Source organism: Sus scrofa, chromosome 3 (genome assembly GCF_000003025.6).
Source record: "Sus scrofa isolate TJ Tabasco breed Duroc chromosome 3, Sscrofa11.1, whole genome shotgun sequence".
Taxonomy (NCBI): Eukaryota; Metazoa; Chordata; class Mammalia; order Artiodactyla; family Suidae; genus Sus; species Sus scrofa.
In genome coordinates, this window is record NC_010445.4 from 31537494 (window position 1) to 31563771 (window position 26278).

General features: G+C 50.6%; 1 protein-coding gene across 7 annotated transcripts in view; it reads left to right on the forward strand.

Annotated features, from left to right (window-relative positions):
• Nucleotides 1-26278, forward strand: part of LITAF (lipopolysaccharide induced TNF factor) — a 93607-nt gene that overhangs the window by 54889 nt on the left and 12440 nt on the right. The window contains exon 1 of one of the 7 annotated variants that reach the window (XM_003124593.4): nucleotides 2092-2160. The exons of 2 other annotated variants lie outside the window; for them this stretch is intronic. The gene's annotated coding sequence lies outside the window, so the exon portion shown is untranslated. Of the gene's footprint in view, nucleotides 1-2091; nucleotides 2161-2836; nucleotides 2857-5978; nucleotides 6001-14491; nucleotides 14513-19389; nucleotides 19410-26278 lie in introns of those variants that run through there. 4 more of the 7 variants (XM_021086609.1, XM_021086606.1, XM_021086607.1 and 1 more) reach the window with 4 other exon arrangements.

Genomic DNA, 26278 nt, shown 5'->3' on the forward strand with positions numbered 1-26278 from the left:
TTTTAATTTCTTTTTCTTGCCCAGTGGTCTTGGCTATAACCTCTAGTACAATGTTGAATGGAAGTGGCAAAGCAGACATCCTTGCTTGTACCTGGTCTCAGGGGGGAAGCATCCTGGATTTTACCAGGGAGGATGCTGTGGGCTTTTCCTAGATGCTCTTTATCAGTTTGCGCAAGTGTTCTTCTATTCCTAGTTTATGGAGTATTTTTACGTCATGTAAAGGTATTGGATTTTATCAAATGCTTTTTCTCTGTCTGTTGAGATGATCAGATGGCTGGTTTACTTTTTGTCCCTTCTTGGGAGCTATGGGTTGGAAATTCCAACTCTGTGGGTTTTTCAGGGATTAAAAAATGGGTTACAGTTTTCCAGCTCTCCCCATAAATAATCACAAACTCACAGCTGCAGTTAAGTGCTTAAGACAGATGAAAAAACAAAGCCAGCTCCTGTTGTGGCTCAGTAGTTGCAGGGAGAAAAACAAATGAAGGTAGGGGTAGCAATGAGTAAAAGAAGGAAATTCAGGAGTGCGATTGCTTTGCCCTCAGTAGAAAAGAAGGAAAAATGGGGTGGGGTGGAGGAATGCAGGCAGGCTGGCATTGATGCAAGGCTGTTTCTTCAATATTTTGCTCTGTCCGGTAGGGCTCACATCTTGCCATCGATGGTCTGTGATACTCCGGATTAGGGTCAAGACATCAGATCTTTTTGCTCACCTTGGGAACGGTAAACGATGGAGGCTGGGCGTAATCCAGCTTTCTCTGTAGTTTTACAGCAATAAGACATTGGCATCGCTAATAACATCTGCCTGGCCCCTTCTCCTGCTGGGGAGGACGCGGAAATCCCTTCCTTTAATTGAGTAATACATCCACAGCTGTTGCTAGCTGGGTCCACGTGGTGAAAGGTGGAGAATGCTTTGGGCCGGAAGAAGGGACCTTGCTATGGGACCTTGGGCAAGCCACTCTCTGTCTGGGTCTCAGTATAAAGTGGGGGAGGGGTTCCACCACCAGATGAGTTCTGGGATCCAAGTCTATGAATCCACCAGGGAGCTCTTAGGCTCTCTGCCCGGTGGGGATGGTGGTGGGGGGGCTTTCTCTAGATAGCCACACTAGGGTTCTGACCATTCTTCAGGACAGCGCTCTCAAAGCCACACTAACTCATTGATACCCTGTAAAGACTTCCCAGAGGGCCCTGCTGGATCAGGCCTCCTGTTATTACTTGTAGCAATAATGAGGCTGTTGTCAGATTCCTAACACTCCCACTTAGGGGCAGAGGGTTGATGGATGTTGAAACAGAAGTTACTGATTACGGGAGTTTTCAGCGTGGATCAGCCGTGGATCAGCGACTACGGAGTGAGAAAGTACCTAGGGGCACGGGCCATCCTGGGGGTATACAAGAGTACTTAGCAGACAGGAGAGGTTTTATTTAACACAATTTGTGCTAAACCCCTCCCTTAACTCAGCTAATCCTTGGTAGATCTTGTGAGATAGGTACGGTTAGGCCCATTTTACAGACAGGAAGCAGGCCCGGGAAGATTGGGTTACTTGACCAAAAGCACATGGAGAATCTTGGGCTGTCTGGATGCATCTGAACGTACACAATTGGGTTATGGGAAGAGAAGGGTTGCCCTCGGGAGGGCAGGGAGCGCTGGATCCCTTGGCGCAGGGTGGGGAAGGAGAAGGAATGCCAGATGCGGGGGACCCAGGGGGCTGGGGAGAACCATGGGCGGAAATCAGGAGAGGAGATTCAGGGGTGTCCGGCGCGGGGCAGGGATAGAACCTGCAGAATTGGAAAGGGGGGGGCATCAAGATGGGGCAGGTCGGGGCATCGGAGGCCAGCGCGAAGGTCCCGTACTGAAACTGGGGGTTCCGGGGAGTGAGCGGAGTCAGGGGTGTAACCGGGGGTGTTCCGAGCGTAGTGGGAGATCGGAGGGGTGGAGAGGAAGGGCAGAAGCAGGAGAGTCGCAGGTCGCTGGCGGGGTCTCAGACAGGGAGCGGGTCCTGACTGGGAGAAGCCGGAAGCCGGGGCGACAGCGCCCCGCCCCGGCCGGTCCAGCCCCGCCCCAGCCCCGCCCCCGCCTCCGCGCGCCCCTCCCCGCCGCCCGCCAGCCGGCCGCCTTCCTGCCCGGCCAGCTCAGACCTCCCGGCTCGACTGGCGGCGCAGGCTGTGGTGAGTGCCGCGCGGCCGGCCGTCTGGGGCGCAGATGGGGGGGCGGCGAGGAAAGGGGAAACGTCGGCCAGGGCGCAGATGGGGGACATCCTGGGCCCGCGGTGGGGCACGAGGTCCGTGCGGCGCGAGCACCTGCTCCGGCCTCCGCTCGCGACCGTGGCGGTCGGGAACCCTGGCGGGTCCCGGGGGGAGTCAAGGCCGGGTGGAGGGCGTCGGGGTCCTGTGGTGATCTTCCGCGTGGGGCGGGTGAGGCCGGGTTTCTAGCCTTCAGTCGCTTGTTCCCGCCATGGGACAGGCTGGGTTCCCTTTCTCCTTCCCCAAGTGTGCCGATCGCCCGCCGGTCGCGCGCGGCGGAGTCGTCCGGTCCCAACCCGAAAGCGCGCCCCTTTCTGCTCTCGGGAAGCCCCCTCCACGGAGAAGACGCCCGGGGACTTTTCAGGAAAGTCGCAGCTCACTCTTGTGGCTGCGATCTCAAAGTTGAGATCTCTAGAATCATCACCTGAGGATTCAGAAACAAATCCAATCAACCAAACAAAAAAGCCCAACAAATTTCTGGACGCCGGTACCAGAAATTCAAATTCTAGGGGCTACAGCGTCTGCATTTTTCTCCCGCCCACGGGGGTTCCACGCAGGATTCGGGACCGCGCTTCACGGGTGCCTGTGTGGACATCCGAGCGCCTCAGGAGCCCTGAAAAGGTGAAAATCCCACACTCAGAGCAACGGGAGCCCGGGCCCCAGCTAGACCCCCTCCCTCGGGGGTGAGGCAGGCACCCTGTGAGCGCAGGGGTGGGCTGGGACCCGGTCCGCTGCCAGAGCAGGATGGATGCCAGTGGCGCCGGCCAGGGAACCTCGCCCCTCCCCGCCAGGTGGGGAGGCAGGTGGCCCCCTCCCTACTGCTTTCCAGGTCTGCGTGGATCTGGGCAGCGGGGTCATTATTGTGCCAGAAACCCTTGGTCAGGGTCAGGGAGAGGAGGTGATGGGGAAATGCGTGTATTCTGGAAGGCGGTGCATTCCAGGGATTGCCAGCTGGTCTTTCACTAGTTTTCTGTGGCTTTTGTGCTGTTTCCGATAAGTGGGGCTGATGTCATTGCCAGATAGACTGAGCTTTGGTGGCTGGGAAATCCAGTTTCTGGAAGTCAAGGGCCTTCCCATGTTAGGCCGTCAGGGTAGACTCTCCCACCCCTCTTCCCAAGGGGTCCTGGTGAGCTGGTGCTGGTTCAAGGGCTGCCTGGAACGCGATTGGCCCTGCAGTTCCCCTGGGGCCCTTTAAAGGGAAGACATGGTTTGCATTAGTGGGTGCCTGACTGCCTTCCTTCCCTTCCTACCCACACCCCAAGCCTTCTTGGGGAGCTCTTTCGGAATGGGGCTAACCTGGATGCCATGGAGAGGCATGAACTGGTATCTGGGACTCCACCAGGGTGTCTGGTTTTATCACAGTTGGCTCTGAGTCCAGAGAGCAGGTGACGTGCTCTGCCTGGTGGAGAATAACACCCATGATGCCCTTAGCTTACCTCTCAGCCAGCCCCTGCTCTGGGCTTCAAATGTGCACCAGACTTTCTAAGAAACGTTTATTGTGGATCTCCAATGTGAGCGGCCCATCGTCCCTCTTTCCTGTTGCTTTAAAGCATGAGTAATAGATGCTTTAATTCACATTGGTAGGAGTATCCTCGCTGTATGTTTTCGTGGATTAAGTGACTCGATAATTGATCTGAGATGGAGGATCCATTTCTTAAGTCTCTAAAATACTAGATTGACGTCTTCCGCTGTCACTGGCACATAAGCTTCCCTTCCTTCCTTCAGTCTGGGGCAACTTTGGGGGAAAAAAGTGCTACCCTTGCCTTGTAAAGGATGCCAAAGAAATGGCTCCGGGTCCTGAAGGGTTTATGCTTGTAGGTGGCACATGGAAACACACAGGTGAAAAGCCAGTGCTCAGCACCACCCTTGTGACTCTGGAAGGCTTGAAAGGCATGGAAAGGGGGGAGCTGTGAGCCGGGGGCCAGGTCAGTCAGGGAAAGTTTCTCAGCAGAGCAGAGGCCTGGGTCCGTGTAGCAGAGGGGCATATTGACCAGGGGGTCAGCCAAACTTCCGCGGAGGCACAGACTAGCCCACAATGGAGAGCAGTACAAGGGGGAACTGCTGAGAGCAGAGGAACGTGAAGGCATTTCCAGCCCAAGTTCATTTTCAGGGAGAGAGTGAGTGCATTGCTTTGTTGTGCTTACCCACGATGGGAGATGCAGGTGGTACCACTCTGAGAATGGGCCGATGCCCATCAGGGACTCAAAAATCCCTCACCCACGTCGAATCAATGCCAGTGGATAAAGAAACGAGATCCATAGCAGGGAGTCCTAGAGTCTTGGTGCCGCAACTTGTCCTCTGTTGATGTGTGCTTTTAACGGTACTGAAAATAGCTCAGTGGGCAAGGTAGTGTATCTCCCCAGGCAAATAGGGCTGCTTAACTCTGCCCTACCTCCGTGCCCCCATGTTCATGGCCTCTTTGGTGCTTGTTTGCCCCCCTCCCCCACCCAGCCCGAACTCGACTGGTGTTTACTTAACATTACATTGTTATTTGAGCTCTAAGTGGTACTTTCCCGGGTCCTCCCAAAGTCACCTTATTGTTGGAACCTGCATCGCCACGTGGGCCGTCAGGCTAACCTGAAGTGTGTTCCTTGGCTGCAGGTGGTTTCAGTAGAGCTCTGTGTAATTTCATAGGGTTGAAGGCATGCACAGAAGAAAGGAAATAGCCAGGGTGTCTGCATGGTGAGGCCCCTGTTCACCTCCTAGAAGGTAGGAGGTTAATTCACCCAGCTCCTAAAAGCCAGAGTCACTTTCTTCTTTATGCGTGTTAATTTCAGAGAAGATACTGACCGGGAATTTAAGCTACTTGGCTCCTGGAGTTTTAGAATTGACAGTGGTCCCCGGGTAAATTTAAGAGCTTAGCATTGACTCGCCTTAACCTTGAGTCCAGGGAAGTTAGTCATAAAAGATGCACTGGTATTTTTTTAAGTTATGTAAAAAAAAAATAACAATATTACAGAAAGCGTGGAAGATAAAGAATAATATCAAGTATAATCTCGCCATGTGAACGAAACCAGTAACATCACTTTTCCTTATTCGGCAGCCTCGCCTTCTGTCGCGGTGCCTGTTTTTTTATGAAGTTGTAATCAGGGTACAATTTGGTCTCCTCATGCGGTCCTATTAATGTTCTCCTTATGCCATTTCATCAACCGTCATTCATGGGGATGTGGTTTCAGCAGGAATCCAGGGGGAAATCACCCTTTCTGATTCCAGGGGCGCAGCCCGGCTCCCCACTGGAAGCATTTTCCATTCCACAAATCACTGTAATTTGTAGTTATGCCATATTTGAACCTGGCTTGCAGACCGTGGTAACTTTATCTTTGACTTGCGGAACATGATGACTGCAGAAACAGACTGAATTCAGAAGATGGAATCTGAAAACATTTCGCCAAAGTCTTTCCCTGTGAGCTTCTGTATTTTTCACTGAGATGGACCGAATCTGAATTTGTTTGGGGTCTATTAGCCTAAGACCCATAGAATAATTTCTCACTTTCTTTCGCGAGCAGAGGGTTGGGATCCCAATTTCCCCTTTTGTCTAAATTCTTCCTCCTTATTTATTTATTAATTAATTAACTTGAGGGGGCACAGCCCAGGCATGAGGAAGTTCCCAGGCCGGGGATCAAAACCATACCACAGCAGCGACAATGCTGGATCCTTAACCCGTTGAGCCACCAGGGAACTCACTGATTTTTTTTTTTTTTTAAATTATTAATTTAGACTGAAGAAGCACCATTCGCCTGGGATGTTTTCTGGTGCCATAGACAGGTAAAGTTACACTACAACAAACACAGAGTTGCAGAATCTTTGTGCTTTAAAAATTGCTAGGAGTTCGCATCGTGGCTCAGCGGAAACGAATCTGACTAGTAGCCATGAGCATGCAGGTTCCATCCCTGGCCTTGCTCCGTGGGTTAAGGATCTGGCATTGACGTGAGCTGTGGTGTAGGGTGCAGACGCTGCTCAGATCCCACGTGGCTGTGGCTGTGGCTGTGGTGTAGGCTGGCAGCTGCAGCTCCGATTCAAACCCTAGCCTGGAAACCTCCATGTGCCACTGGTGCAGCCCCAAAAAGGGAAAAAAAAAAAAAGGGATTGCTGGCCAGTGGCTCTTAGTTTAAGAATTTTGAGCAATATTTGATAGAATAACTGTGGCAGTCACATAATTCCTTAAAGTTTTTACGATCAGGTTTCACTTGTGCTCACGTAGTAAAGAACATTTTTCTCCAGAGACTGTGAAAGACAGGCTCTCCTTGGCCTCCCCACATGCTCCTCCACCATGTGTACAAATTAGCCTATATTCTTCTGAGACCTGACAATTTGCATGTGTGTCCTTCTTTGGCCGAAGGAATGCCTTTTTTTCCCCTGGGGTCATTTCTGGGATGCACGTATTCTTTGAGCAAGATTCTTTTCTGGGGCCGGATGACGGGGGCGGGGAGTGGAATTGAATAATCTTCTTTTTTTTTCCTTCCTGAAAGTGTTGCCGGAATTCGGCCTCTGTCTGCCCGCTGCCGAATTGAACGGCAGAGACAAGCGTTTTGGGTAAAGGAGGGAAAAAAAAAATAGCTTTATTGCTTTGCCAGGCCAAGGAGGGTCCCAGCAGGCTAATGCCCTAAAGATGGGCACCCCCCGCACCCCCCCCCTGCTTCCCCACCCAGGAAGGAATTGCCAGGAGTTTTATAGGAAAAGGGAGAGTAAGAGGTTTTCACATAGGAATCAGGATTGGGGCAAACAAGCAGCCTTCTTTCTTTGGGGGAATCTCAGTCCTCAAAGCTGGAGTCGGGAGAGCTTGGTATGATCCCGATGGGGGTCTTCTGGGCTATTACCTAAAATAACAGTACCTGCGATCAGGGCATACGGATGAGCACAAACTAGGAAAGTTCCGGAAAAACATCGTCTTTAACCCACAGGCACTTTTGCTCAGGGTGCCTGATTCTTTAGCTTATGGGTGATTGTGTTGAGGGTACAGTTTAGTTAGAGAGAAGGACAAAGAAGGACTTGAAGCAGTTTTCATTGGAAGCATAAGGAGTCTAACTTTTCTCTTGGGTGTATAAGGTGCCTATATTATTATGCAAATCCCTTGAGACGGAACCGGATCCTGACCCCAGGCTATTGTGGCTGGACTCTTTCTCTCCCTGATCAGCACCTGAACCTGCCCCTTTGGAACTCAGAGAAGGTCCTGGTGGCTGAATGAGGCCCATTTCCTGAGAACAAGAAATGGGGGGGACACAGAAAGGCTTTTGCACCCAGAAGCCCCACAGGGCCGTGCTCGGTTTCAAAAGAACCGGTCTTAGAGGATAAAGTTGATGGTGCAAAGCTGCTTTCTCATCTCTCTGAAGGCTTTGCCCTTTTATGTGTTGATCTGATACCTAAGTTTAGGAAACAGTTCTATACGCAGCAGGAGGATGTATTTTTAGAAGAGTTTTATCACCTACCTACCTGCGGTTAAAACCACTATGACAGGTTTCATCTATATCTTAAGGGAGGGGGGTACAGATTTGGGGCCGGGTGTCACTGCATTCAGTGGGGAGGAGGATTGGAGCTGCACTAAACTTTAAGGTCTGTGTGCTTAAAGGTGGGGTTATCCATCCATCCATCCTCAATGAGAAATAATAGAAACCCTGGCCATCACCCCTGCCTCCACTTAATCTTTCCCATTTAGGCAAAGTACACGTTAGGAAAAAAAAAAAATCCTTTTTTAAAAAAGTAAACCTACAAAAAAAGTGTTTTGTTTTGTAAAACTGAACTTGAGTGCTTTGGGGGGAGGCTTCCCTGTTCCAGTTCATCTTCCAGTTTAATTTTACTTACGTATTTTTGTGGCTGCGCCCATGGCAGATGGCAGTTCCCAGGCCAGGGAACTGAATCTGAGCTGTGGCTGTGACCTAACACGTTCAGCTGCGGCCATGCCCAATCCTTGAACCCACCGCGCCAGGCCGGGGGTCAAACCCGCACCTCCACATGACCCGAGCTATTGCAGTCGGATTCTTAACCCACTGCACCACAGGGAAAACTCCGTAGAGTTTAATTTCAGATTTGCAGGAAAGGGGCAGCTAGTGCCCAGCTCCTGCCTACCCCTAACCCAACTTTCCCCTCTCTTTGCATCGTCACCGTCACCGCAGGACGTTTGTCAGTCTAGGAAACTGACATGGGTACCTCACCATTCACCTCACTCCAGACTTTCTTTGGCGTTTGCCAGTGTTTCCCCAATGTCCCTTCTTCTGTTCCGAAGTCCCATCCAGGGTATCCCACTGCGCTTAACCACCCCATCCCCAGTCCCCTGTGGTCTCCTGCAGTGTCTTAGGCTTTACCTGTTTCTTGTGATTGTCTCTGGGGAGGACTGGGCCGAGATTTCTGTCACATTGGGTTTGTTTGATATTTTTCTCATGATTTCCCTGGAGTTAGGGGTTTTGGGGGAAGAGCACCACAGAGACGAAGGGCTCGTCACAGCATGTGACACCCGCGTGACATCATAATAATGTTAGCCTTTGTTGCTATGTTAAGGTAGCATTTGCCAGGTTTCTCCTTTGTATTGTTACTCTTTTTCTCCTTCCCTAGGGTATTCTTTTAAAGCAAGGTGCTCGGGAGTTTCTGCTGTGGCTCAGCAGTAACGAACCCGACTCATATCCATGAGGACGCTGGGTTCCATCTCTGGCCTCACGCAGGGGGTTAAGGATCCTGCGTTGCCAGTGAGCTGCGGTGTGGGTCCCAGACACAGCTCAGATCCCGTGTTGCTGTGGCTGTGGCATAGGCTGGCAGCGGCAGCTCCAGTTCGACCCCTCGCCTGGGAACTTCCATATGCTGCAGTGGCCCTAAAAAGCAAAAAATAAATACATATAAGCCAGAGGCGAAATTCGGCCCACGCCCAAGAGCGGGAGGGGTGAGATTAAGCTCCACTTCCTGGAGGGAGGGGCCTCTACACATCATTTGGAACTCTTCTGGAAGAAAGATCTGTCTTCATTTAAAAAACACACTTTTCCAATTATAGGATAATAAGTCCTTGGCATGTAAAATACAGCATAATAAAGATAATGAACACTGCTGTACAATATAAATGAAAGTTAGCAAGAGAGTAAATCCTAAGAGGTCTCATCGCAAGGAAAGGATTTTGTTTCCGATTTTCTTTTGATGTTTCCGATTTCTTATAGTGTCGTGTCTGTATGAGAGGTTGGCTCTTCCCTACACCTGTTGTGGTCATCACTTTATGATGCTTGTAAAGGAAAGCATTTTGTTGTACACCTTACGTTTCTACAGTGCTGTATGTCTATTATACCTCAAACCGAAAAAAATAAACTACTCCCCCAAAATACATGTTTCTACAGAGCTTGCACTAAGCTGAAGCGTAGGCTTGCAGACCTGGCTTGGATCGGGCGTTGCTGTGGCTGGGACATAGGCAGGCAGCTGTATCTCTGATTCGACCCCTACCTGGCCTGGGAACTTCCACTCGCGGCAGGTGTGGCCCTCCAAACAAACAAATCAACCAAAAAAAGAACAAAATAAAGAGTTTGCACGAGAGCTGTTCCCATCATACACGGGATAGAGGTGCCAAATACACTCTTGGAGTCCCCGCTGGACCAGGACGCATTGCATTGGTGTCTTAAAGCTCTGTGGGAATCCAGGAAGCATGAACACAGCCCTCCCCGGGAAGGGTGTAATGCGGTCCAGTGAGGGGAACAGAATCTCATTTGCAGACAGGAAGCAATTAGGACGCACGAGGAAGGCGCATGTCCTCGAGGGCTGGGCTGGGGATGGGCCAGGGGAAGCGGATCAGGCGGTAAAAAAGACGGCTGTAAAAGACGACAGAGGGTCACCCGTTCACCAGCCCGTTCCCACCTTCAGGCTTGCTAAAGGCAGGACGGGTTCTGTCATTTTCAAAGGCGGTTCTGTCATTTTTAAAGGCCTGACAGTCATAATGCCCCCCCTCCACCCCGTCATCTGGAATATAGCCAGGATTGAGGAAATAAGCAAGTACCCGTCTCCCCAGTAAACCAGATATTTATCAAGGCAAATGCGGAAGCTTGTTTACTTTCCTCCTGGGAGGCACCCAAGGAAACTAGTAACTCTTTTGTGACACAGAGTTCTTACACCCTGCGTTCAGGCTTCCTGGTCCTTGGAGGCTTGGAAGCAGGGGAGAGGAGTTGGGTGGGGAGTTGGGTGGGAGTGGCAGGACCGCAAGATGCTGACACAAGCATTTTCTTTTTTTTTTCTTCTTCTTTTCTGCTTCTGCTTTTTTTTTTTTTTTTTAAACTGAGACTTTAAGGAGGCAGAGAGAAATAGGGGATCATTTGAGAAAATGGTTAAGAGACTTTTGGGAGAGGGATATTGAAAAGGGGCCTTGATCAGAATAAAGAAACACCAGAAGTTGTGAGACTGGAGTTTTCGTTGTGTTGAGAGACGTGATCCGGAGTGCGGACCCCTTCTCTGCCCTTTGATGTGTGTTTATACTGTTGCGGCGTTGTTGGGTGGCTTTGGCTGTGGTTGGTTTCTCCTGGTATTCTAGGTTTGGAGGCTTATTTTTAGCGTCTGAATTTTCCTTGGCAGGAGTCGCTTTTGGTTTGTTGGGTAATGAAACAGAACATATTGGGGGCGGCGGGGGGGAATCCCTCCCTGAAAGGTCCAGCCTCTTTTTTTTTTTTTTTTTTGGTCGTTTTGCCTTTTCTTGGGCCGCTCCCACAGCATATGGAGGTTCCCAGGCTAGGGGTCAAATCGGAGCTACAGCCGCCGGCCTATGCCAGAGCCACAGCAACGCGGGGTCGGAGATGCGTCTGCGACCTACACCACAGCTCATGGCAACGCCGGATCGTTAACCCACTGAGCAAGGCCAGGGATCAAACCCGCAACCTTATGGTTCCTAGTCGGATTTGTTAACCACTGCGCCAAGACCTGAAGGCCTCCTGAAAGGTCCAGCCTCCAGATGGTGCAAAGGCTCCCGTAACCCCGCCCCCCTCCTGGCCAATCACTGCTCACCTCCCCGCAGGACACAGGTGTGCCTGCCTCTGTGTCTCTGGCCACGTTGTTCTGCCCTCTTCCTGTTCTGCCCTTTTCTGTGTCCTTCACTGTCTTAGACCCTCTGCTTGCCTTGGAGTCTGGGCTGTTTCCCGCCGTGGTTAACTGTACCTCCCCCAATGGTTCCTTAAGGCCAGCAAGGGAAGGTCCCTGCCTCCCCGGTCCTGCATTCACCGTCAGCCTGCAGAACCTCCAGCATGGAAAATGGATCGTAGTACAAAATGCCAAGGGAAGAATTTTACTTGGGCAAATAGGACGTTGTTAGCAGACGTCTGGGGATGATACAGTGCAAACAGTGGAGCACATCTTCTCACCAGAGACACGTGATCAGTGGCGTTCATCTGCCTGCAAATCCGCAGGGAGGGGCGGAGGGCCAGTTGCTGGGAAGGGAGGGGACGTGAGACCCAGTACATGGGACAAAGGGATGACGACATCATTTCACCTGTGTTAGCCTCAGGCATACAGGTGAGAGGACTTTTGAGAGACCAACCTGGGGAGGGCACATGCGGGTTTGCCGAAGAGGCTCTTTTTTTCCCTCCCGTTAAAAAAAAAGAGAGAGGTTTGGGAGTTCCGCCGTGGCATATTGGGTTAAGAATCCAGCGTTGTCACAGCTGTGGTGTCAGTCGCAGCTGTGGCTTGGATTCAGTCCCTGACCCAGGAACTTCCATATGCCTCGGATGCAGCCATAACATTAAAAAAAAGAGAGAGAGGTTTGAAACAATGCCATTTGCAGCAACGTGGGTGGACCTAGAGATTTTCATATCAAGTGAAATAAGTTAGAGAAAGATAACTTTCACCCGATATCACATATCTGAAATCTTTAAAAATGGTATAAATGAACTTACATACAAAACAAAAATAGACTCAGATATAGAAAAGAAACTTATGGTTACCAAAGCCAGGGGGATCAGTAGGAATTTGGGATGAATAGATAAACAATAAGGATCTACTGTATAGCACAGGGAACTATATTCAATGTCTTAAAAGAATGTATATATATCACTGAATCACTTTGCTGTATGCCTGAGGCTAACACAACATTGTAAATTAAATACACTTCCGTTTTTTTTTGTTTTAAAAATTTTTAAATAAAAAATGTAATGTTTTAAATTTTATGTAATCAAAATTTTTCATATAACCCATTATAATGAATCAATTATAAAACTATAGGGTGTTCCCTCCTGACTCAGTGGATTAAGGATCTGGCATTATCACTGCTGTGGCTCTTTACAGCCATGGCACAGGTTGGATTCCCGCCCGGGAACTTCTGCATGCTGAGGGTGCGGCAGAAAAAACAAAAACAAAGCAAAACAAACAAAAAAACCCCCCAAAGGTTATAAAACTATAAATATATTGGGTTATACATGTATTTATTTAATTTTTTCTTGTTTCATTTTTTGATTATGTAATTTGCTATGGCTCAGTGTACCAAAGACCGATAAAGAGCATGGGTGAAAATCGTTTGTCCGGATGCGTGTAGACGTCTGACCGAATCAATGTGTTGTGCAGCAGAAGTGATCAGAACATTATAAATCAACCATTCCTCAGTAAGACTTTAAAAAAATGAAAAAAAAAAAGAGAAAACGAAAAGCATTCATCTGGCTGCATGCCCCAGGCCACCTCCCTCCTCAGCTCACAGGCAGCCCCTGTTACCCAGCCCCTGTTACCAGTTTCTTGTGTATCCGTTTGGAACCATTTTATGCATATTTTATGGGGAAATATCTACTTCCTTGTACGCAGATGATGGCCTTCGATAAACACCACTTGGGCTTTTTCCAGGCAGTGCTCGATCTCGGGGGTGACTGCATTTCCGCACATGAACTTCCTAGTTCTGTCTCGATGGCTCCATCCCATTCCCTCTTGTGGCTGGGCTGTGACTGGTCTACGCAGTCCTCTGCCGACAGGCGGTGAGATGGTTTCTCGCAACACTGAGTCCCCTGTGTGCTCATCATTTTGTCGCTGTGTCCACACATGGGGTCATCTCTGCTGCAGGTCCCTGCACGTCGAATTTTAATAGATGCTTCCATTGTGTGAGCCCCAGGGTGCCTTCCCAGCAGCCCTGGGGGAGAGGTCAGCCAGCTCTGTGGATGGTCTGACCTGTTGCTCTTTGCCAGGGTGGAAATAGCAAATCTAATGACGGATGGACAAGGTCTTTTTATCTGTTGTGGCGGTGGGACGGGTTGGGGGGGGAGTTGCTTTTTTTTTTCCCCCTAGGGCTGCACCAGTGGCACGTGGACGTTCCCAGGCTAGGGGGCTGCAACTGCCAGTCTATACCACAGTCACCGCAGCACCAGATCCAAGCCGTGTCTGCAACCTGTGCTGCAGCTTTTGGCAACCCCGGATCCTTAACCCACGCATTGAGGCCAGGGATGGAGCTTATTTATATCCTCACGGACACTGTGTGGGTTCTTAACCCGCTGAGCTACAACAGGAACTCCCAGTTGTGGATTTTTTTTTTTTTTTAACTCAAAACTTTCATTTTATTTATTCATGTCTTTTCTTTTTTAAATTGAAAGGTAGTCAATTTACAATGCTCTATTGGTTTCTAGTGTACAACAAAGCGACTCAGATATATAGATGCAGCTCTAGCTGATTCTTTTCCGTTTTAGGTTATTACAGGATATGGAACATAGTTCCCCGTGAGATAGAGCAGGTCCTTGTTGTTGATCTGTTTTAGAAATAGAAATGTGTGTATGGTTAATCCCAAACTCCTAATTTAGCCCTTTCCCTTTTGTTGCCTCTGTCTGTCCAGCCTTCATTTTATAATAGTTTTAGATTGACCGAAAGGTTGCAGAGTTGGCGCTGAAGTCCCACCTACTCCATCCAACCTCCCCTTACTCTTAGCATCTTACAGCATCGGGTGTATTTGCCACAACTAAGAAATGGACATTGGTACCTTACTGTTACCCGAACTGCAGACTTTATTTCAACATCATGAGTTTTTCCCCGGGGTTCTCTTCAGGCCCCCTCTGCTCAGGTGTTACGCAGCATTCTCTTTGGGTCTGTGACAGTTTAACTTTTCCTTTTTTCCATGACCGTGGCTGTTGTGAGGCGTTCTGGCCTGGTCCCCTGCAGAAAGTGTCCGAGTTTGGTTTTTTTGTCTGAGGTTTTCTCGTGATGCACCTGGGGCCCGGGGTTTGGGTGGAGACAGACCACGGAGCCGGAGTGTCCTTTTCTCGCACACCAGCTGGTATGCGATGTCCACCTGTCTTCTCCCTGATGATGCTAAGCTTGACCACCTGTCTCTGAGTCGTCCAAACTGCATCTTTCCGCTTAGAGAGAGGTGAGCATCTTTCTGTGTGTCAAGACCAGAGTGAGGAGGGGGGTTATCCGGGGGCGGGTCCTGGTCAGCCTGATGGGTGTGAGGTTGAGAATTGGGGGGACCATGGGAATTGCATAGAGACCTTCGAATCTCCACGGACCCACTGTGGAGGGGTGCTGGGGAAGGTGCAGCCCCTAAGGGAGATGGAGGTGCAGGGCAGACCAGTGAGGTCGTCTTTCCAGAGGAGGAGGACAGGAAGCAGGTAGTGGGCTCGGAGAGGTCTTGGCCGAGGGAGGAAGGAACCTTTGGGTCGGAGGTGAACCCATGGCCTGGCCATGGAAGAGAAGCAGGGAACCAGAACAGCTGAGGACCCAGGCCACCGGAAGGGGGTGGGGGGGTTGTTTTAATAAAGAAAGGCTTTAACTAGCCTGGAGATCAGGAGAGGAGCTAGCCGAGCACAGGGTTGGCAGGAGGGGACATTCATTGGAGCAGAGTCCCCTGGGACATGGCAGGATGTGGCAGGGTGGCCACCCTCGTTGGCTTCAAGTGAAGTTTGAGCCAGGAGTTCCCGTTGTGGCACAGTGGAAATGAGTCTAAGAACCATGAGGTTACTGGTTCGATCCCTGGCCTTGCTCAGGGGGTTAAGGATCCGGCGTTGTCGTGAGCTGTGGTGTAGGTCGAAGATGCGGCTCGGATCTGGTGTTGCTGTGGCTGTGGTGTAGACTGGCAGCTGTAGCTCTGATTCGACCCCCTAGCCTGGGAACCTCCATATTCTGTGGATGCGGCCCTGAAAAGGAAAAAAAAAAAAGTTTGAGTCAGAGGAGGGCTTCTTCTGAGCTGAGGGGCAGACAGATGCCTGGGGGCCAGGATGAGAGGTTGAGGGGCTCAGGTCTCTGCTGGGGGCACCCACCATGGTGGGGGAGAGTCCTCTTGAGAATCTGCAAGGCCAGTGGGGGTGGGGCAACCCAGCTGGGGGGCAGGGGTGGGTTCTTTTGCTCCTGCTGCTGTAACAGAATTACCACCAGCTCAGAGGCTGAAGTAACAGGGTTATTATCGTTTATTGTCGTGCAACGTGGAGGTCAGAAGTCCAGCATGGGTGTCACTCAGTGAAACTCAAGCTGCTGCCTTCTTTCTGGAGGCTCTAGGGGAAAATCCATCTTCTTGCTTTTTTCCAGCTTCTGGCGGCTGCCGCATCGTGGGTCATGGCTCCTTGGGTCCATTTCAAAGCCAGTAGGGCCTCTTCTAAAGCCCCCTGGGGTTGCCCTGAGCCCACCTGGGAAATTCCTCATCTCAAGAGCCTTAACATGGTCACAGCTGCATAGCGCCTTGTGCCCTTTAAGGCAGCGTGCTCTGGGAACTGGGGTGTGGACACCGAGGGGGCACCATGGGTGGGTGGGGGGAGGGGCAGACGGCAGGGTGTTTGGATAAACATGTCAAGTCTCGAAGGTGGTGGCCTCAGCACGTGGTTCGATGGGGACTGTGCTTGCGTCCTCCTGCCTCCTGGCTGTGAAACCTCTGTGTCCCTGTGGGCAAGTGACTCCCCCGCTCCCTGGACTCGGCGTCTGTGTGAGTAATTGCAACTGCTTTCACTGTGACCCACGTGCCTGGTGTTCTGGGCATGTCTGCTTGCAACCCCATGGGGTGTAGCTGCGATTATCAGCCCGTTTTCCAGATGAGGAAACTGAGGCACGGAGAAATGAAGCGACTCACCCAAGTTCACACAATCTGGAAGTGGCCGGAGTTGGAAGTTGAATAATGGAAGTCCGGCTCCAAAGTTTCTGCTCGCCCCACCCAATAAATTCTGCAAGTAGGAACTGCAACTCAATGGCCCTGTGAACTCGAGTTCAAAGGTCTCTCCTTTCGTCACTCAACAGACTTTGAGAGCCTGAGATCATTTTAAAATTTTTTATTATTATCTTTTTTTGTTTTTTCTAGGTCTGCTTCCCACGGCATATGGAGGTTCCCAGGCTAGGGGTCGAATCAGAGCTGTAGCCACCAACCTACACCACAGCCACAGCAACACCAGATCCGAGCCGCGTCTGCAATCTACACCACAGCTCACGGCAACGCCAGATCCTTAATCCACTGAGCAAAGCCAGGGATCGAACCCGAAACCTCATGGTTCCTAGTCGGATTCGTTAACCACTGCGCCACGACGGGAACTCCATGATCATTTTTTTAAATGAATGAATGAATGAATGAATGAATGAATGAAATTTTTGGCTACCCAGCAGCATATGGAGTTGAGCATCCTTAACCCACTGTGCTGGGCCGGGGATTGAACCTGCGACCCAGTGCTCTAGAGACACCAATCTGCTGATCCCATTGTACCACATCAGGAACTCCCCAAAGTTTCTGCTCTGAAACATTTGACCTTCCTGAAAATTCTATCAGTCTTTCTTTGGCTTTTTTTGTTCCCTGCTCCGCTCTGTGCCCTACATGCTCCCGTGTTTTCTCTTTTCTCCGAATCATTGTTGGGTTTTCAGCAGCCAAGCCGTGGTTCACGCCTTTCCTGCTGACAAGTGGCGAGTGGTGCTGGCCCATTTTTGCAAGTATCAGGAGACACACGCAGGTTTTCCAAAAAGCCCACAAGTGATGGTGTCTTGGGCGCCAGGCAGGGACGTCCCACCTGTAACATCTCCAGGCTCAGTGGCCACGGCCTCGCTTTCCTACCAGCTCCGTTCCTGATGGGAGTCGGCTGTGCAGCCAGTGTGTCTTGTACAAGTGCTCAAGGAGACTTCTCAGCGCCGGGCGTTACCTCTCTGTCCTTGTCCTCTGCTTTTGGACCCTGTGTTGCTTATTTCACCTGACAGGGATGGAGGTGGGGAGGAAAAATCCCCTGAGACTTCTTTAAGTCCTTTAGCCACCAAGAGTCCCCCTTCCACCCTTGGCAGTTATAAACAAGCACTGAGGGTAAGGTGTCTGCAAAGGTGGGAACTCTGTCACCCCTTCCTGTCCACACATGTCAGCAGCGGCTGCTGGCATCGCGCGCGTACAAGCTCGCTAGAGCCTCTGAATTTTCTTGACACCTGTGGAGAAAGACAGATTGTTGTTTCTGGAGAATGGATGACACACCATTGGTGTAAGACAAGTGGTTTTAGAGCCACGCCAAGGACCAGTGATGACTGTGGAGTGACAGGTACTACTGAGTTTGCACCGGTGGCAGCGAGGTGTCCAGATCTTGGATGGATGATGCAGCAGCAGGAAGCGCCCCCTCCTCACTCTTTTCCGAAAGCCCAGCCAGGACTGGGAGTGGATGTCGGCCAAATCCAGGGGTGCCTTCTGCAGAGCGAGCTGCCTCAGAGACTTGTGTCGAAAAGTAAAAATGAACCGATCTTGAGGTTTGGAGGCTGAGGCTTTTTTTCTTTTGATGTTATCTTGTTTGTGTCTGTTGCCGCCACACTTCCTGTTTCAGGTCCTTTCCACCCACCTCTTGATCGGCCGTGACACTCCAGGGTGCCCTGTTGAGAAATACCCCCCCCCCCAACCAAGGAATCCTGGAGCAAACCAAGGATTCCAGACCCACTTAAGTGATTCCATTTCTGGAGCACATTTGGCACCGCTCTGGCCGAATCCTCATGTTACCTTGGACTAAACCGTGAGGCCGTCTGTTACTGAGCTCTCTTGTTAGTAACATCTTCTGATTAAAATAACTTTATTTTTGTCGGATTCTAAATTGAGGCTCTTTGGAGTTCCTGTCGTGGCACAGTGGTTAATGAATCTGACTAGGAACCATGAGGTTGCAGGTTCAATCCCTGGCCTGTTCAGTGGGTTAAGGATCCGGCATTGCCGTGAGCTGTGGTGTAGATCGCAGACGCGGCTCGGATCCCGCGTTGCTGTGGCTCTGGTGTAGGCTGGTGGCTACAGCTCTGATTAGACCCCTAGCCTGGGAACCTCCATATGCCGCGGGAGCGGCTCTAGAAAAGACAAAAAATAAAATAAAATAAAATAAATTGAGATTCTTTGGGTTAAGACCCTCCCATTTATGTCTGCTTCCAAATCTGGATGCCGCCCCCCAAGATGGGTCTTGGTGCCCTTTTCATGCATAGGTATCGTTTCTTCCAAACATCTGTTGGACCATCAGTGTGACCAGCTTGTTGTGGTTTGTCCGGGACCTTCCCAGTTTGAGTATCAAAAAAATCCTGTATTCAGGGAAACTCCTCTGACAGTGGGTCACCTTATGAAGCACCCATGATGCTTTGAACTTCGGTCTTTTTTTTTTATGCTTTTTAAGGTGGCACTTGTGGCATATGGAGGTTCCCAGCCTGGGGGTGGAATCGGATCTGCAGCCACCAGCCTACACCACAGCCACAGCAAAGGGGGATCCGAACCGAGTCTGCAAGCTACACCACAGCTCACGGCAATGCTGGATCCTTAACCCACTGAGCGAGACCAGGGATCGAACCTGCATCCTAATGGATCCTAGTTGGATTCGTTAACTGCTGAGCCACGAAGGGAACTCCTGAGCTTAGTTCTTGATGCTAGGGTGCAGATTTTAATCTGTTTCCATCCTTGTCCTTACAAGGCCCACAAACTGGCTAGGAGGACAGACAAGAAAAGACAGATGCCCTGTGCGTGACAAGTCCAGCAGAGAAACACGTATTAAAGACAGCATACATGGGCCAAGGACATACATGTCCCTCGTGGCTCTGGGTCCTTTTCACACGTGGATCCATCTAATCCTCCCAAGAGCCTTATGAGGAAGAAACTGCCAGTGTGCCCATTTTACAGATGGGAAAACTGAGGCGCCAAAGGTGTGCCCCCGGGGAACTTGGATGTGACCACAGGCTGCCTGGCTCCCGACCCTGCACCCTTGATTTCCGCCCTGTGTAGAGAGGTTCCGGAGGAATCGGTCCTCTCCTGGGAAGGCCGGAGGTGGCTTCTTGGAGGAGGTGTTCCTCAAACTGGGAAGTGAGAGGTGAGAGGAATGTGCAGAGCTGGAGGGAAAGAAGGAAACGGGGCAGAGGGGACAGAGCACGTGTGGACCGGGTTTGGGGACATCTGAGTAAGGCTGCAAGGACTGCAGTCAAAGATCAGCAGCCTCAGGAGGGGGTGAAGTGAGAGGCGGGGGGCGGGGAGGGCGAGGGTCCAGTATGTCCCGGGAATCCAGGACCTTTGGTCACCTTAGTCTAGGGGCACGTTGGTGGGGGGTGTTAGAAAGACCCCAGGTGTCTGTCTTGCTTTTAGGTAAACAGGCCGCCAGATGGGTCGACCTAAGGCTGGTGGTGGATCTGGAGGTTCAGATTGTAGGCTTTGGCTGGTGATGTGGCGACAAGAGATTTCTAGCACTGCCCTGTTTTCTTTCTTTTTATAAAGATAACATTCACCATTTTAAAGTGCACTGCTCAGTGACACTTCGACATCCACGTCATCTCTGTCCAGGTCTGGGACATTTTCATGGCCCCACAACGAAACTCGCAGCCATTTCCTCCCGGCGCCCTCCCCCGCCAGCCCCTGGCCACCCCTAACCGGCTTTCTGTCTGTGTGGATTTCCCTGTCCTGGACATTTTGTATAAACACATAGAGTCGGAGTTTGAGTCGTGGTGCAACAGGATCATGGGGCATCTCTGCAGCACCAGGACTCAGGTTCGATCCCTGGCCTGGCACAGTGGGTTAAAGGATCCAGTATTGCTGCAGCTGCGGCTCAAATCTGATGCCTGGCCCAGGAGCTCCATATGCCTCAGGGTGGCCAAAAAAAAAAATCATAAAATACAAATAATAATAAATGGATGGCGTCTACAGTGATTTTGCATCCAACATCTCTCATTTAGCATCATGTTTTCAAGTTTCAGCCCAGGGGTGTCTTGGAACCACTTTATCAGTGATCAAGCTGGTCAGCCGGCCATCTCTAGGCTTCTAAGATTTTTTTTTTTTTTTGTCTTTTTGTCTTTGCTAGGGCTGCTCCCGTGGCATATGGAGGTTCCCAGGCTAGGGGTGGAATCGGATCTGCAGCCACCAGCCTACACCACAGCCACAGCAATGCAGGATCCGAGCCTCGTCTGCAACCTACATCACAGCTCACAGCAACACCAAATCCTTAACCCACTGAGCAAGTCCAGGGATTGAACCCACAACCTCATGGTTCCTAGTCGGATTCGTTAACCACGGAGCCACGACGGGAACTCCCTTCTAAGACTGTTTAGACCAGACTTGTTGAGAACAAATCTGCTGCTGAAAGTGACCCGGAGCTTATTCCTGCGTCTCAAGGTTTCAGGAGAAATTCATTCACCTCTGCTCAAGGCGTGAAGATAGTGTCACCTGTCAGTGTCACTTTGCTCCAAGATTTCAAGGGCTTTTTCCTCCTTATTTTTTGTTTTTTCTTTCTCTTGTTGGGGCCGCTCAAGTGGCTCACGGAATATGGAAGTTCCCAGCCTACGCCGCAGCCACAGCAGCACACAATCCGAGCAGCATCTGCGACTGACACCACAGTTCACGGTAGTAGTGATTCTTAACCCACTGAATGAGGCTGGGGATCGAACCTGCGTCCTCATGGATACTAGTCAGGTTCTTAACCCCCTGAGCCACAGTGGGACCTCCTCTCCTGTCTTGTGACAGAGCAGTGTTAAGAAGCAGAGCGAGGGCTGCTCTGAGACGCAGTTGGAGTGGCCTTTGCCTTTTCCTCCCTGGGCCAAGATAACCCAGCCCCACACGTTGCTTTAGACAAACGTAGCATCTCAGAACTTCTCAGATCTCCCCTTCGTCTTTTGTCTCCCCCAAATAAGCAGGAAAATCTCTGTGGATATTTACATTTGTTTGATCATTGCGCTCCTGATTCTTACTAAGGAAGCAGATCATTTTGATTTGCAAAGTCCTCAGTGACTAAATTAGTTGCAGTCCGGCGTGGGCAGGTATTTTTAAATCTTGCCTTGGTTGTGTGTGTGTGGTGGGAAAGTCTGTGTAAATGCAGCATCAGGAGTGTTAGGAAGGCAGAGAGAAAGAGAGGTGACCGGTCTTGAGAGGGGAGTGCGGTTCCGATGTGTTGCTTCCACTGAGAATTGATTTTCCTTTCATGCTGCATTGGGGGACAGGGTGTGCAGAATGAGGTTGCTGATTGTGTCTGGATCTCCTGGCCTGGGAAGTGGTGTGGTGAATTCTAAAGAGCTCCAGCGTCTCATGGGCATGGGTTCAAATCCCAGTCCTGTCACCCCATCTGTGTGACTTTGGACACGTGTTTCAACCTCTCTGGGTCCTTTTTTTCATTTGTAAATTGGGTTGTGACAACAGGAATTCTGGGAGTTCCTGTTGTGGCTCAGCAGGTTAAGAACCCAACTAGTATCCATGAGGATGTGGGTTTGATCCCTGGCCTCGCTCCGTGGCTTAAGAAGCCAACATTGCCACAAGCTGCGGCGTTAAGTTGGGTGGTAGTTGGGTGCAGCTCCGATTCCACCCCTGGCCTGGGAACTTACATATGCCAAAGGTGCAGCCCTAAAAAGAAAAAAACAAAAACAAGAATTCCTAACTCGGGGGTGTGGGAAGGACATGGGGTGACAGGTGTAGGGGTGTGAATCACAGGCCCGGCTGCAGTAAAGGAAGAGCCCGTTAAGGTTCGTCTTAATGCAGTTATGAGTCGCGGATGGGGTGCAGAGCAGCAAGGGTGCGACTGAGTTGTAGATTCTGCTCAGCCCGGAACCTTCTGGGCTCTGGTACCTCTAAGCACCCTTCGCTTCCTGGGGTGGGAGGACTCAGCAGCATCTTCAAGATCTGGAGGAGGAGTTCCCGTTGTGGTGCAGCAGAAACGAATCTGACTCGTATCCGTGAGGATGTGGGTTCGATCCCCGGCCTCGATCAGCGGGTTAAGGATCTGGCATTGCCATGAGCTGTGGTGTAGGTCACAGACGCGGCTTGAATCTGGCATGGCTGTGGCTGTGGCTTAGGCTGTCAGCTGTAGTAGCTCCGATTGGACTCCTAGCCTGGGAACCTCCGTATTTTTTAGGGTGCAGCCCTAAAAAAAAAAAGACCTGGAGGAGTGACCAATGCAGGAGGAAGTGGACACCAGCCAGGCCAGCCCCGCCCCGCCTGGCTCCAGTACAGCAGAAAGCAGCATCCCAGGCTGATCACCCTTACCCAGTCCGCCCTTGCCCTTCTCTCTGCCGTGACTCATGAGATTAAATCAGAGAAAGCTGGGCTTGCCCGGAAACGAATATTCAGATGTAAGGGATCCCAGCACTCGATGACTGCGCTGGTGACACCAAGAAGAGAGGGGACACGTTTTTAGAAATATCAAATGAAGAAATGTTAGTGATTTGGGAAACTCATTGGGCCCGAATACCTCTCTCCAAACAGTGGGTGCTCCGTGAGAACCCAAGGGAATGGAAATGGGTTCTTGGGGGAAGGAAGAGGTAGGTGAACCAAAGCCTGAGATAGCACCGTGCCGTGTGGCTCTCCCAAACGCATCCCTGCCCAGCCAAATCTTATTTCTTAGTCTTAAGTTTTTCTTGTTAGGGAGGAATTAAATTATATTTAAATCAATTAATTGAATTTAAATATAATTTAATTTTTTTCCTTAGGGGCAGGATGGCCAGGGGCGGGGAAGGCAGCTGTAATGAAAACAAGATTGGGAACTCTTGTTTTATGCCAGGGTCAGTGAATGAGCTACCCCCCCAGACGCATGTCTGTAGGCCCAGGAACAAATATACATTTAGCTCTCACTGCCCGTTTAAGGGAACATTTTTCATCCAGTGAATCGCTGAGACTAGAACAAGGGATGTTTTGGAGTTCCCGTCGTGGCTCAGTGGTTAACGAATCCGACTGGGAACCATGAGGTTGCGGGTTCGATCCCTGGCCTTGCCCAGTGGGTTAAGGATCCGGTGTTGCCTTGAGCCATGGTGTAGGTCGCAGACTCGGCTCGGATCCCACGTTGCTGTGGCTGTGGTGTAGGTCGGCGGCTGCAGATCCTATTCAACCCCTAGCCTGGGAACCTCCATATTGCCGCGGGAGCAGCCCTAGAAAAGACAAAAAGACAAAAAAAAAAAAAAAAAAAAAAAGAACAAGGGATGTTTTTAGCCTAGGCCCCCCAGAATTCCAGTTGGCATATTTACAGATGAGAAAGGGGGCGCTGGTCATGCAGCTGATCCTGGGCCAGTTTCTAGGTCTAAGCCTGTTTCTTGCTGCATGGGGAGTGCATCTCTTCGTGTGTCAGAAATGCCTCTTTCCCTTTTCTGTAACCAGCGGTCACATGTGGCTCGGGAACACTGGGCCCCAGGGCGGCGTGGAAAGGCAGGGCCCCGCCCCTGGTTCGGGACATATTCGGAACCTCAAGACCGCGGCAGCGTCCAGCGGAGCGCAGGCCCTTCTGAACGTAGGGCTGCCTGGGACCCCTCGGGTCTCAGGCCCATGAGGCCAGCCCCGGTCAGGTTTTCCATATTTTAAAAATGTGTTTGAAGCTCCTCTTTCTGAATTTGCACGGAGCTAGTAGAAGAGTCACTCTGAGATGGTGAAAACAGAAAAGCCCTTCGCATTTTCTTCTTTTCTGTGGCGGCAGGTGGCAGGTGGATAGAGAATCCTCTTCAATGGGTCCTTTTATTTATTTGGTTTTTTTTTTTTTTTGAGATTGCAGTTTTCTTTTTATTTATTTATTTATTTACTAACGGATAGATTATTATTTTTTACTAATGAGTTTTATTACATTTATAGGTGTACAGCAATCATCACAACCAAATTTTGCAGCATGTCCTGGGAGTTCCTGTCGTGGCTCAGTGGTTAACGAATCCGACTAGGAACCACGGGGTTGCGGGTTCGATCCCTGGCCTTGCTCAGTGGGTTAAGGATCCGTCGTTGACGTGAGCTGTGGTGTAGGTTGCAGATGCGGCTTGGATCCCGCGTTGCTGTGGCTGTGGCGTAGGCCAGTGGCTAGCTCCTATTCAACCCCTAGCCTGGGAACCTTCATGTGCCGAGGGAGCGGCCCAAGAAATGGCAAAAAGACAGAAAACAAAAACAAAAACAAATTTTACCGCATGTCCTTTAAATTTTTTTTTCTGATAAGTACCTTAGATCAAATTTTTTTCTGTTAAGTACCTTAGAGAAATTTTAAATTTTTTAGCATTTTTTATTATTATAATGATCATCACACCCCAATGTCTCCTTTTAAATGGACAGTCGAGAAAAGTCACTCTCAGGGCCTAATAACAAAGTTAAAAACAACGAGGGATGGGGGAGGGAGACCGCCCCCTTGTGTGTTCTTTTATTCCCCCCACGGAGCTCCCTGTAACGATGGCAGCCAGGGCTCTGCAGAGCCCGCCCCAAGCACCCAAGATTCTCAAGGCTGTGCTTTCTGTGGCAAAACTGCGGCTTGGCTGTTCTGTTAAACTCAGAGATGCTGTCCTGTGGTTTCCAGGGTGTCCCAGAAAAAGGGACACAAGTCTTATTAGATGGGATCTTGCACACAGGTGGCCTGCTCTTGAGTGATGCAGATGCGTGATGCAGATGGAAAATGAGCGATGGAGAGAGAGAGAGAGAGAGAGAGAGAGAGAGAGAGAGAGAGAGAGAGAGAGAGAGAGAAAGAGTGTGTGTGTGTGTGTGTCTGTGCCTGTGTGTTTGTGTCCGAATTCGGGCTGTTCTTAAGAGTTTCACGTGGCAGGAGTGAGGGGTGGGTGGAAGCCATTTGAACAGATCCTTTCGGAAAGGGTGGCTGGGTGGGCCTCCTGCCCCTGGGGGAACCAAATTAAAAAGAAATGAGGGGGGGAGGGAAAAAAAAAAGAAATGGGCTGACTGAAGTGGCATTTCCGGGCCTGGGGCCTGGGGGAGGGCAGGCTGTGGAATTTATTTAGAAAGCTTGCAAAGCAGCTGGTTATATATATTTTTTTCCTCTCTCTCTCTTTTTTCAAACCTTTCCCGCTTGTTGCTCATGTTCTTTTCAGCGTTATGAGCATGTTTATGGGGCTGTTTGATCCACAAGCAATGTTCCCAAAAGGCAGTGTCCTGAAGTTCCAGAACACAGGATGTGAGCCCAAGAAAGTTGATGATGGTCCATAAAACGGGGGTGGGGTGTTAATTTCCTTCCAGAACCAGAAGCTCAGACCCTTCCTTCCTTCTAGATGTCTCGGGAGGTTGCCCTCCTGACCCCCCCAGCTTCCTAACACCTGTGCATTAGTTCTCAGCAACACAGCCTCTGGCTGGGTTCCTTCCCTTTTGCGGGAAAGGGCCAATGGTTTGACCCAAACTATCTGCAGAATGTTGGGTGCCCCAAGCCCCTCTCTTTTGCCTCCCAAAGCCCTCCCTTCGCAACCACGGCAAACTGCTCTTTGAGGCTTTCTGGCCGCCCGACACTTTTTGCTCTTCTGTTTTTTTTTTTTTTTTTTTTTCCTGTGACTCAGTTTTCATCATACATCGTGGCAGCAGCTCTGGGTCAGCCCTTCCTGAGACAGGAAGGGCCAGTGAGTCTGTGACGTTGCACTCAGAGGTCACCTGGCTGAAGTCTCCTGGGGCCCAGGCCGCAGATGGGGGTGGGGATGGAGCCCCCGCGGGCCGGGAGGGGACAACAGCCAGCCTCAGAGGGGAGCCTGGTAGGGAGGTGTCCTGGGCTGCTGTCTGCACCCTGTCTTGCCTCCTGCCTCTGCCCCTTCCTTTCCTGTTGTGTCAGAGGACACTGACACAGTCATATACCTTAACCGCGCTTCAAAGTCAGTCTCAGTTTGAAACCGTGAACCCGTGTCGCAAAGACGTCCAGGGTCTTGTTAACCCATGTGTGGTTACCCTTCTGTAGCCTGGTAATGCAGACACCCCACTCCGCCCCAACCCGCCCACACCTAGGGGCTTTGCTTCGTGTTTCTGGAACAGCTCTGCCTCGTC